We start from the raw sequence: 14,045 nt of genomic DNA on the forward strand, positions 1-14,045 counted from the left end.
TAAGGAAAAAGATTTTTTCTGCATCTTATAAATAAATAAAATTTTTGTTTTATTTTATTTTATCTCCTTGCAATGGCATTTATGGAAAATTGATGTTTATATGTTTCTAGCAATAATGGAAATATGAATTTGATTCTTTCATTTGTTGTAGTGTCTAAATTTACCAAATAAGGAAAGATTCTCATCACCCAAATTTCAATTGGACCGAAACTTGGAATCATGCAAGTTGTATAGTATGATGAATGAAAATCTTCATCTTTGGAAAATTAAGACTAATTTCTTGTTCACATGTATATGTGAGTCAAGTGAAGGACTAAGGGATCGAGTACACATTCTTGTGCACTGGTCAAGTCCACCACAAAAGATTGATAAGACTATTCGTCATGATTTACTAAAGTTTAGTAAATATGGTTATACTTACAAGTTTAAGTATAGTTCGGAAACATTGGAAAAGTTTCGATGTCTGGCAGAATGAATGAGAAGAATCAAATTAGGCAGAAAGATAAAAGTTTCTCAAATCTGAAAAGATGGGTGAGTACTTTAGTATCATGTTTTATGATCATCTTAATGATTTGGACACCATATCACAAGGACATCTTAGTGCATTCTAATGGATAAGAAGAGGAGTCATGAATTGTTGAAATGGTTAAATCAAGAAGATGAGTCATACTTCGTTCCAAAACAAAGTCTTAGAGTCATACTCCAAGATTGTAATTTGAGTGACCATCTTGAAGAAGGATTATTAACACTAGTCAAATGTAAGAGTAAAATGTGTCCTATTATTGTACATTTGAAATGGGTAAGTTGTGATGTTTTGGATAAAACAGAGACCAACTTAGGCAAATTGTGTGAAGTGTTTGTCTTGATAAGAATCCGCACTATCTCTTAAATATTTGTTTGTCAAAGAATGGGTCTTGGCAAGAGAGTCTTATATGTTAAGAGGACAATGGGAGTCTTAAAGATCCTGAAAGAATTTCAAGATTTAATCAAGAATGAAACATGTAGTTATCACGAGCACACGACGTGAGGTTTATAACCTATCGTGTTGACATATTCCTATTTTTGTGCCCATTCCAGTTAAATTTGGCTTTGCATATAAGTTCTGAGAGTTCTTAATTGGTTGCATAACAACTTGGAAGCAATGGCAGGCCCTTGTGCTGCCAGGTGGCAAGAAGTTAAGATTGCACAAGTTTAATCCATATGAGTTTGGATTTGTCACTAACCTTTTCTTGTGATTATGGTTTTGACAAATTCACATGGATAGGAACACATAAACCATAAAATCTAAGTGTCATAAGGTTTCTCTTCGATTCATGAAAATGATGGTGAAGAAACGCTTTCACTAAGTAGATTTTAGGTAGATAGCAAGTGTGATATTTGCATTCTCAAAGTCGTTAGTGGAGCATGTGTGGTTAACCAGCACACTAACATGGACTTGTGAGGAATGGCAAAGGTCTAAAACAATTGAGACTATGATTACAACAACCCTTTTCATAGTTCTGAAATTTATTAGACACACATGTGTGCTATCTAAGGAAAGGTGTATGATTTTGATAAGGTTTTTATCAAAGCATCTCGTATCAGAAGTCTGAACTTTGGTAAGAAAGTCAATAAAGTATTGATTTCTAGAAGACCAGCTGATTTTTGAGTACCTGTCAAAGCTAGTGAGAGCATAAGTGTTATGCTAATAATAATCATGTTAATGGGAGCATGATAATTATGATAAGTGTTGCAAGTTAGGAATGTTAATTATAGAAAACAAACGGTTTCACTTGGGAAAAAGTTGTTTTTCTGTAATTAAGGGAGAGGAAATTATACTTCATTTCAAATCTAAAAGCTTAGATCGTGAGATTTTAATCAAATTTAGTCAACTATATATATGAATGTTATGTTGGAATGATTTAACATAAGGAAATTCTATATATGTGGGAACATTAGTTGCTTTCTAAAATTAGATCGTGATTACGGCATCCTTTTTCATAATCTGAATTATGAGAACATGGCAAATAGAAATAGAAATATTATAGCAAAAGACTGGTCTAGAATCATGTCTTTATGTGAGACATCATGAATTGTGTCCTATATGCTTCGAATATAGGATCGATTGCATGTGCTATAATATTCATATGTTCTAAATTTTTCCAAATTCCTAGTGCATTAAGAGGGAAAAAAGTACTAGAACTAGATATGACTAATTTGATTAAGCAATTATCGAGGACAATCTAAGGTTTATCACAGATTGGTTGCTCAGGGACAGTTGGAAGTATAGCGTTAATTTTGCAAGGACCATATTCACATATTCTGAAAAGAGGCAACTCCTGTTCAGGAGTGATAGTCAAAATGGGAATACGGAAATGTTCCCATAGGTGGAAGTTATTGATTAAATCTGTGTAAGATTAGGAAACTTACTACAAGAAGGATGTTCAAAGCAATGTACTTCGAATTTGAGACTTCGTTTCCATGGAATGATCTCCATTGGAATACTTTGTAATGTCTGTTGGCAAGTCTTTGTGGCTTTGTGCATAATCATTACAAGAGGATCAATGCATATAAGTTTAGTATCTAACAAATTTAGGTAAATGGCAGGAATTTGGAATTCTTGCATTTGCGGTAAGGATTTAGGATTGTGAAATGAGAATCATTGGAATTATGTTCAATCGATCTATTTCATAAAGTAAAGATCATAGACAAACTTAGTGTACATACTTGGTGTATGTCATAACTAATGTTTGGAAAAACATAGTATGCATAGTTAGTGTATGGCATGACTAGTGTTTAGAAAACATAGTTTACATGCTTGGAGCATGGGACAACTATTATTTTAATTCAAGTATAAAGCTGATAATATGAAACAGTATGCAATGAATAATGTGTAATCAATATGGTGATAAATAAAAGGTGTTCGATTTATATTCATAAGTTCTGAGACCATATTGGATTCGATTATTCTTTTATTTCACTTTGCATGTTTTGACTTCCAGAATAACTAGGTCGTTCTTCCTGAATGACTAAGTTATTCAAACCATCCACAGTCGGTCATATGTTGGAAGTAGATATGAATTAAGACTGTCATGAAGCTAGTTTGTAGATGTCCAAGGTAATGGACATAGCAAGAGTTGTTGCAACATTCATGAGTGCTCATAAGTTCTGAGTATTGGATTAAACCCACGCTCATTTGACTCACTTCATGGATTTTATCACGAGTGATCATGAGACAATAGTATCTTATATTCTTCAAAACTAGAGATATGAGTTTTTGCCTATGAGTTGGTTATACATTGATTGTACGAAAACGTATTGGTAACTCAATGCTATAAAACGTGCCTTTGTGTATGATTCAACAAGTAGTAGAAAAAGCATGTGAGTCGAAGTTTATCCATTCTTTTTACCCTTAAAGGGATAAAAGCGATATATGTGGGCCCCTCGATGATTTAGTGATGACACCCCAAAGTGCTTGGCCAAGCCTGGACTTATTTGATTTGTTCATTTAGTCGGTCGTCCTAAATTGGAAATTGAGAAACAACAAATGGACAGAGAGATTGATTATAATCTATGTCTCAGTCCATATGATATCTTGAATGGAGGAATATATGATCGCTTATCTAATGGACGCGTCATTGATTTGTTTAGAGTTCGACAGTAGCCTTTAAGAGCTACGATTGCTAGTCGAGTTTTGAAGTCATACACAATAATAGTTTTAGACTTATCCAAGTGGGATACTGTTGGATTAGTGTCTAAGTCCATAACTATAATTGGTATGTACTTGACCCGATTGGCATGGTCCATTTGGGTTGCATGGCATCGGAACAATTTGGATAGACTTTTGTGAGAAAATGATATTTATGATTTGTTAATATATTATAAGTTCTAATATATTAATATGAAATCATATTATTTATTAGTATTGATCAAAAATTAATTTGGAATTAATATTGTGATCAAAAGGAGACTAATTAAATATATGGGGATTGATTGTGTAAATCATTCATTCTTATATATGTAGGCTTATGATCCATAGTTCTTCATGTTGGGATAAACCCATGGATACTCCATGGAGCTTTTAACCCATGGAGCATGAAGAATATGGAAACACATGAGTTACATGGTGTAACCCTAATAGCCACCATATATAAGGACCCCATGGCTCCAGAAATTGGCACTAGTGTGTGTACACATGAGGGCTAGCCGATTTGAGCAGAGGAACCTTTTCTCTCAAGTTATTCCAAGTTGTTGGTGATGTTGTGTGAACCATTTGAGGTGTCACACTTGAGGCACTAGGCTCTTAAGCTCCATGGAATCAAGGTACATGAAAAGGTATGTTTTCTAACTTTTTTATATTACCCAAGTATCAACGAATGTATGCTAGTTAGGGTAATACCTTGGAAAGTTCAAGTTTGCATGTATAATAGAGAAAACATAGATCCAAGGTACTTAGGGTTGCATGTACACCATAGGAGTGTTAGAATGCTGAAAACCCTTCAGGAGATTGATCTGGATATGGAGAGGAAGAGGAAGTCGAATGAGGTTCAGACATCCAGCAGTTCGGGCAAGAGGCCCAAGGTATCAGATTCTAGATAAGTAGGTCATTAGGGCCGAAGCCGTTGTGGCAAGTGCGGCAGGATGCACGAGGGACCATACAGGGATGGTGGTTCTGTTTGCTTCAAGTTCGGCCAGACTTTTCATTATAGTAGGGATTGTACTGCTACCACCACCCAAGGATCAGATCTAATTTGCTTCTATTTAAATCAGAGGGGCTACAAGAAACCTCATTATCCGATTTTGGCAGCAGCAGGACCGATGTCAGCACCCGCTCCTGCCACTCTTCAGATTATTGACGGCCGCTAGGGCCGGGCAGACGCGCCTGTGGCGAAGAGCTGATCCTTCCAACTGACTACAGAGGAGGCACATGCAGCTCCCAGTGTTGTGACAAGTATGTATCTTTTCCTTATCACTTCGTTTATACTGAATTGTTTGCTTGTGTTCATATGTTTTGTTTTAGGATCGTTCCTTGTGAACGATATTTCTGCATTGGTACTTTTTGATTCAGGTGCTACCTGTAACGCCCGCAGATCCAAGCTAGTCAATTTAGAGGCAATAAGTGTCGAAAACGACTTTTCGGCAAAATATTATTTATAATAAATAGTCTTAACCTAGTTGTAGAATATGTCTCAAGGTTTCCGTACATATAAAGAATGCCGAAATCTAAGTTATAACGAAGAAGTTATGGTCCGTCGAAGTTTTACGGCAAAACCGACACGACACCGGGAAGCGTAAATAGTAAATTTACGATGGAGTGACTTTTAGACTTAGCAATCTAAATGAAGTTGTAGTATATTTTAAACCGAGAACATACAAAAAAAGAAAGCCCAAATCTGACTTTGTATGAGGAAGTTATGAATTTTCTAAGATTTGGCTTAGCAGTGTACAGTCCGAAACTCGAATTTTAGTTCAAGCGGTTTTTGGCTTACGTGACTAAATGAGAGTTGAAGATGTCATTAATAGGAACTCAACGGTAAAAAGATAGACGAAAACGGATTCCGTATGAAGGAGTTACGAATTCTTCGCAGTCATTTAACAGTCTAAACGCCTCCTACTGTTAAATTTGAGATCGTTTAAGAATTAGCCAACGGAGTCTAAATGAAAGTTGTAGATCTTGATTTTAGCTATGTGTTGAATAAAGGAACATCGAAAACGGAGCTCGTATGCAAGATTTATGATTCTTCTAAGTCAGGAGGCTGATACACGATATTGGGTGACGTGGCGCGATCACAACCATTGCTTTCTCTCCAAAGAAAGCAATCAGATGATGAAACGTGGCACCAAATCGACGAGTAGGTCCTCCTACTCGGCGATTCCATCAAGATTTCACACTATAAATAGAAGTGTCGGGTTCCATTCATTCTCAAACCTTTCCTCTTCCACTTTCTCTCTCTAAACTCTCTCTCTAGCCCCCCCCCCCCCCTTAAACCCCCTAGCACCCGAAGGAAGCCCCAAGGCTCCCGGATTTCCGAGAAAAGAGCCTTTTGGCTCGGGAACACTGCTCCAGCGAAGCCCGGTTTTGCGAAAAAACCCACTGTAAGTGAGCTACGCCTACGCTATTTTTAATATAGCTTCTAATTAATTATAGTAACATTATTAGGACCTTAAAATAATTATTTAGGCTATTATTATGAGTTATATTGAGTGTTATTTAACGCTTATATAATAATAATAATAATAATAATAATAATAATAATAATAATAATAATAATAATAATAATAATAATAGTCAGACTATTAATTTGTCGCGATTATCGTTAGACTAAACCCTAGTGGTATTGATACTAGGTTTTATCAAAGGAAATTGTTTTGAGAGTATCGAAGCGTTGTCCGAGTGTTGAGTCACCACCTTTCAAGTGAGTGCATGGTCCCTTTCATTTTACACATAGATATGAAGTATTTTACATAAATTACGTGCTATGTGTGCATATTATCTGAATACTTGTTGTCTATGTTGGATGAATAATTTTATACATGTTTTAAATGATTTAAATTGTATATTTATTTTATATCTACAAATATGTTGGGATAAAACATGGGTAGATGAAATAGTTGGTGTGTGATGAAATAAAATAATGAGAGATAGGTGATGATAATTAGGTGAGGATAGATAGGTGATGATGAATCGGTGATGTAGGATACTACAACCTTGTCCGACAATTTAGAGATGTCACTACTAGAAAAAAGGCCTTTAATGACACGCAATTTATGACGTGCACGAATTTACGATACGCAAAACTGTGTGAGGTCAAAATAATGTCATCTCTCCAAAATTTTGAAGGAATGAGGGCGCGCATTTTTACGTGCCGTGTAAGTATGTCAGTTTATAATTCTTGAACGCGCCTCCGGACTATTTATAAAAACACGGAGGGCACCCATCATAAAAGGCGTGTCTTGTAAGTATGTCAGTTTATAATTCTTGAACGTGCCTCCGGACTATTTATTTTATTAAAAAAATCGAAGGGGTCATTCTAGGGTTCTTTTCAAGATGGGAGTGCTCTCTGCAACGTTCGCTACCTTGGCTCACCTCATCTATCAACAATCTCGACTCATCACTTTTTGCCGACGAGCTTGGGATAACCTTACCTCGACGGAGACCGCCACAGATGCTCAATTTTACAAGCCCTAGGTCTGGTTTAATGACCATCAAATCTTCTTTGTGATCTGTCTCGCACAACAAGCCTCCCTCTCAATAACGTTATCTTCCTTGTGTTGATCAGAAGTCGCAGGGCTTGATTCCCAGAGTTCAAAGACCATTAGATCTTATTTCACCCCTCTCTCTGCGCATTCTGTAAATTCCTCTCTGAATCCTCTCTTTGATGTCGATATCTCTGTCTAGCCAAGAGAACAAAGGAGAAACATAACTGACTTTTTTTGTTGCGCCTTCTGTAATTTCACCCCTCTCTCTGCGCCTTCTGTAAATTCCTCTCTGAATCCTTTCTTTGATGTCGATATCTCTATCTAGCCGAGAGAACAAAGGAGAAACATAACTGATTTTTTTGTTGCTCTTCACTGCAGGCAATCAGGTTAATTGTCAAAGCTGACACAGACCCTCTCAAAAGACCGTTTACTCGTCCGTCCATCCTGTTTGATGCCAAAGAAGTAGGTGATATTGACCTTGATACTCTCTTTAACCTTGCCCTTTCAGGTACTGATATGAATAAATGGGTATTCAGTGCATACCAACTGTTTGATCTTTTGCCTCTTAGAACAAATATACTGAAATTGTTCAGCTTGGTGTTTCCATTATTGAAGGTTGCAATCAGGTGCTTCAACCAGTGGTTTGTCGTTTTCTCAACTATTGCTAGTGAGAAGATCATGTGGCCAAGAACATAAGAGGAACCGAAACGTCATAAACTGTGGTTTTGTGGCTTTTATGAATCGTGCAGATGGACAAGCTGCAAAAGATGAAATGCAAGGTTAAACAAAGTAAACCCTTTTAACTCTTCGTTTGTTTATATTTATACTTATATTAAGAAAATTAATGATGTTATTTATTGTTGCAGGGGTGATTGTTTATGATTATGAATTGAATATTGGGTGGGGAAAATTGGTTTCCCTCCCTTCTCAATCACTCCATGCTTCTCCTCCAGGACAAATGGCCATCAGGAGTAAAGAGGTATGCAATGTTTTTATATTTTATAAATTTAGTATTAGTGTAAAATGTAAATACATGTTTTAATGGTTGAAAACAGTATCTGATTAGAATATTCTTTTTGTTTTTGGTTTTGTTTTGCAGGGTGCCACTGTAATCTTGTCTGCTCCATCTGGTCCTCTTGTTACTTCTGTCCCAAGTCAAAATTCTGAGTTGGTAGGTTGACTTTTATATGTTTTTGTCATTTTTTCATCCTGTGTTTATGTATTGACATTTTTAACCTTGGTGCTTAGGTTCTTACTCCCAATGTACAAGATGATAAAGGTCTTACTGGAAGTAGCTCAGATTTGGGATACTGTAACGCCTATGTTTCTGGGCTTGCCATTTTTAGCAATGTAATAGTCTAGGTTAACCTTTGTAACCCGTTTTGAAATAATAAGAGTGTATTATTTGAGTATTATGTGTTTTGTGCTTAATTGCTTAATTATGTGGTTTGATTAATTAAGAATAAAAATAAGCATCAAAATTAAAGTGTGAGATAAGTCCGATATCTTTTCATAAAGTTGTAGTGGTCTAAACAAGGATTCCGGAGATACAAGGAATGCCGAAATCCGAGTTATAACGAAGAAGTTATGACATGTCGAAGTTTCGCGACACAACCGACCCGACCCAGCGCGACCCAGCGTGACGTAAATAGTGAATTTAAGGTAGATAGATATCTATCCTTAGTGATCTAAATGAGAATTGAAGATCTCATCGATAGTAGTGCAACGACGGAAAGACGGACGGAATCGGAGTTCAGATGAAGGAGTTATGAATTTCGAACGGAGTTTTCCTGTCCCGGCCTACTAAAGATAATATATAAGTAATATACTTATAATATATTAAAAATAAATTCAAAATTAGCCAATGGAGTCTAAACGAGAGTTGTAGAGCATAATCTCACCTTCGCGGCGATATAAAGAACGTCGAAAACAGAGTTCGTATGCGAAAGTTATGAATTTCTGAAGTTCGGGGCGCGAAACCCCAAAACTGTCAGAGACCACGACGTGGCAAGTGTCCTGACACCTCTCGGAGGCCCCCAGATGCAACTTGGGATAACGCATGCAGTGACGACCAAGCCCACGACGTGCAAAAAGGTTGCCACGACGTGGCAAGGGCCAAATTTGCCCTATAAATAGATTTGAAGGGCCAACCGTTTAGGGTTGCTATTTTCTCTCTTCTCTCTCCCGTTTTGCATCGATTTGTATGCCATAAGTACCCCGAAGCCCCGGTAACATTCCCGAGTCCCGAAGCAAGTCCCGAGATCCCAAAGATCTCGAGAAGTGCGGTTCCCGAGCCGAAGCTCTGCCCGCGAGAAGTTCGATTTTTGTAGAGATCTTCCAGATCTGCTGAGGATTACTACTTCTACAAGTCGTAGTGCTGTCCGATCATCTTCTGATCATGTTAGTGTATACTACCTTTCATAAACACGATAATAATACAAGTATGGTTTGAGTGTATTAAGTATATTGTTGTTTATATGTGTGAATGTGTATTCACTTTCTTCTAACTCATAGATATGATTTATTCTCTATGAGATACGTGTTATGTGTGTGTGTGCCTCATCTGTTATGTGAAATATGTGTTGATTAAAGCATGCTATACAGGTTTTTAAACTATGTATAAAATGTATATTTTTATCTACTAATATGTTAGGTAGAACATGGGTAGATAGTTGGTGTGTAATAAACAGATGAGAGGCCTCGTTGTTGTTTGATTTAGTCATCTAGCGGAGTTTAGATGACGACCACATATTTTTCTAGATAGTCTTGTGGAACATTAGTAGGTTCGCCACCTGTAGGTGTTAATGAACTTGGGTGTTCATTCGCTGTACTCCATCCCCCTCATGGTTGCCTTATTTGACTTATATTGCTGAGGTACCCCCGAAGCATGTGTTGTCGCCCCGATGAAATATTCTTAGACGAGGTCCCTTATGTTAGTTGTCTTAGGGACATAAAGTGAGAATAACGGGAATGGGTAATTGGGTTATTGTTGGTTGGTGGAAATTAAATATAAGTATTGTGGGTTGAAAACCCTATATGCTCACCAGGCTCCCAAGCCTGACCCACTCAGTTTTATTTGTATTAGAGGAAGTGGCGCAAGGGCATAAGATGGATGAACCATCAAGTTGTTTTGTTTACAAGTCTGTATATGTATATATTTGTTGAATGACTTGTAATGTTATCGTTTATGCTTATTGGTCTTGTAACAACGCAAATTTTCAAACAAAATTTTCATTTTAAAAATAAAGCACTTTCATTCAAAACAAGGCGTAAATAATTTAAGTGTCATGTCAAATACAAATTGTCTAAATCCCAAGATCATAAAAACATCCTTCAGTGTGTACAGATCACGCCGGCGCCTTCCCACGGTCCTCGCTAGTACCTGAAACACATACATAACAACTGTAAGCATAAATGCTTAGTGAGTTCCCCATTATACAACTTACGCACATACGCCTTTCCAGGCCCTGACCTTCCGGTCCATGTGTCTCAGGGGACTTCCGTCCCTGCTGGGTAAACCTTTCGGCCCTACCCACGCCGACCTTCCGGTCCATCACACAACATATTGCCTTCCGGCCCATAATATAATCGCCTTCCGGTCCATGACATACATAGCACATATAACAAATAACTTACCATATATAGCATACATATCACATATCATATCTGACCTTCCGGTCACACAGTCAACCCTTCCGGGTACAATATAATGAAAAGACTCACCTCGTAAATGTCGAAAGCTAACAAATCCCGAAGTCACTCGTGCTCGATCCGCCGAGCTACAACCTCCCTATAACATCATATATCTCTTATTAACACTTTTATCTTCTAAGTTTAACTGCCCCTAAGAAGTCACACATAGGTCAACTCTGGTCAACGGTCAACTTGACCGGACTCGGCGAGTGCCATGGCGACTCGGTGAGTCTAGACGTCCTCCAATTCTCTAAGATTCCCCTTCTACTCGTCGAGTATCCTCCTTGACCCGACGAGTTACTCCTGGAAGAATCGCGGGGCCACCCCGACTCAACTCACCGAGTCTGAAGAACAACTCGACGAGTTCCAGTTAATCTTCAAGCTACTCGCCGAGTCTGTTCATCGGACTCGGCGAGTCCATGCCATGCAACCGCTCAAACTACTTTCTAAGGTCAGAACTGCTCCGACCATTCATAGGTCTGGCCTTCCTAGACTGATCCATCACGTAAGGTCCTCATTTCGGTGCTCATGATACAGCCCAAGACTTATAAAATACATATTGACCTAAGGTATAAGGATTCCAATCCAAAACCTTCATCAATTCCCGAAATGCATAGGCATGGGACATTCTGGACCTCCAAAGGTCCCAATACAGGGGTACAATCGTTTGGGGGACTAGGGTAACATTCAATCTAGTCACAAAAGGGTTCCATAAACCCTAATTCCATAAACACATCAACATAGCAGAGTATACTCGAATTCTTACCTGGATGATGTACTCTCTGTGTCCCCAATCCTCTGAACGTGACTCCCTTGCTGTTCCTTTAGCCAAGCCCTTCTCTTCCTTGCACAACAACTCCTTCAAAATCACCAATGGCCTTTAACCTTGCTCCAGATGCACACAATCGATTTAGGGTTTCTCTCAGAAGGCTAAAATGAACAATGACGGCCAATAAGTCCCTTTTATACGTCCCAAACCTAAACGGTTAGGGTTTTCTCTAAACAGCGCAGACTCGCCGAGTCCATATCCGGACTCGTCGAGTCCAGTCGCGAACCCGCGACCAGGTCTGCGATCCTACTCGGCGAGTCTAGGCTCCAACTCGCCGAGTCCCCTCTTAAAACACCCCAAAAACATAATTTTAACCATACCTGAGATTCCGGGCTGTTACAATTCTCCCCCACTAGGATTAGACTTCGCCCTCGAAGTCTCACTCTGAAAATAGTTCCGAATGCTGCTCCCGCATCTCACGTTCCGGCTCCCAAGTCATTTCCGATCCCATCCGGTGTTGCCACTGAACCAACAACAGAGGTACCTCCTTGTTCCTCAGAACCTTGATCTTCCGATCCCTAATGGCCACTGGTCTCTCAGCATAATTCAGGCTCGCATCCACCTGAATATCCTCTAATGGAACCACTGCCGACTCATCGGCTTTGCACTTCCTCAATTGCGACACATGAAAAGTGTCGTGGATTTGCCCCAACTCCGCTGGCAACTCCAAACGATAGGCTACCCGGCCTATCCTTGCAATCACACGAAATGGCCCAATATACCGGGGCCCCAACTTGCCCGTCTTCCTGAATCGAATCACCTCTTTCCTAGGAGAGACCTTCAGGAGAACGAAGTCGCCGACTTGAAACTCAAGCTTGGATCGGCGCCTGTCTGCATAACTCTTCTGTCGGCTCTGGGCGGTCAATAACCTCTGTCTAACTTGCTGAATCTGCTCTGTCGTCTGGAGCACGATCTCCGTGCTGCCCATCACTTTCTGTCCCACTTCTCCCCAGCAAATGGGGGTCCGACACCTCCTACCATACAACAGCTCAAAAGGTGGCATACCAATGCTCGAATGATAGCTGTTGTTGTAGGAAAACTCTGCCAAGGGTAAATACGCATCCCAGCTACCCCCGAAGTCTAACACACACGCTCGAAGCATGTCCTCCAGCGTCTGAATCGTCTGCTCGCTCTGACCGTCTGTCTGGGGATGGTATGCGGTACTAAAATGCAATCTAGTACCCAGCTCCTCATGGAATTTCTTCCAGAATCTGGAAGTGAAGCGCACATCACGGTCCGAAACAATCGAGATTGGCACCCCATGCCGAGATACCACTTCTCTCACATATATCTCCGCCAACTTCTCCGCTGAAGAACTCTCACTGATGGCAAGGAAGTGTGCACTCTTCGTCAACCTATCCACAATCACCCAAATGGCATCGACTCCTCTGGCAGTCCTCGGTAATTTGGTGATGAAATCCATAGTGATCTGTTCCCACTTCCACTCGGGAACCTCCAATGGCTGCAACTTACCATGCGGTCTCTGGTGCTCGGCCTTAACTCTACGGTAGGTCAAACACCTTTCAACGAACCATGCGACGTCCCTCTTCATACAGGGCCACCAATACTCTTTCCTCAAATCCAAATACATCTTCGTAGCCCCAGGATGGATCGAGAATTTCGATCGATGAGCCTCTTCCATTAAAGTAATATGCGTACCACCCACGAACGGTACCCAAATCCGACCCTAAAACGTCAGAAGCCCTCGTCCATCCTTAACGAACTCTGAAATTAGCCCAACGACCCGCTCTTTCTTCTGCATCTTTGGTCGCACAGCCTCGACCTGTGCCCCACGAATAGCATCCAATACTGGAGTCATCATAGTCAATCTCAAACATACATCTCGCAATGGAGTGCTTTCCGCCCTGCGGCTCAATGCATCGGCTACCACATTAGCCTTGCCTGGGTGGTACAGGATCTCACAATCATAATCCTTGACCACATCCAACCAACTCCTCTGACGCATATTTAGGTTGGGCTGATCCATCAAGTACTTCAAGCTCTTATGGTCCGTGTATATCGTACATCGAACCCCATACAAGTAGTGACGCCAAATCTTGAGAGCGAACACTACTGCCCCCAACTCTAAATCATGCGTGGGATATCTCGCCTCATGAGGCTTCAGCTGCCTCGACGCATAAGCTATCACATGACCCCTCTGCATCAACACTGCACCCAGTCCCGATATCGATGCATCGCAATATACAACAAAATCTTCCATCCCTTCCGGGAGAGCTAATACCGGGGCTTCGCACAGTCTCTGGTGAAGTGTCTCAAAGGAAGTCTGCTGCTCGGGTCCCCATGAGAGTGCAACACCCTTCCGGGTCAATCTGGTGAGCGGCAC

At 40.0% G+C, this 14,045-nt stretch overlaps 1 pseudogene; it reads left to right on the plus strand.

The window, feature by feature from the left end:
* Positions 1 to 4,464: 4,464 nt before the first annotated feature.
* Positions 4,465 to 14,045, plus strand: part of LOC128126009 (uncharacterized) — a 37,335-nt pseudogene continuing 27,754 nt past the window's right edge.

The sequence above is a fragment of the Lactuca sativa genome, chromosome 5, assembly GCF_002870075.4.
Source record: "Lactuca sativa cultivar Salinas chromosome 5, Lsat_Salinas_v11, whole genome shotgun sequence".
NCBI classification, from domain to species: Eukaryota; Viridiplantae; Streptophyta; class Magnoliopsida; order Asterales; family Asteraceae; genus Lactuca; species Lactuca sativa.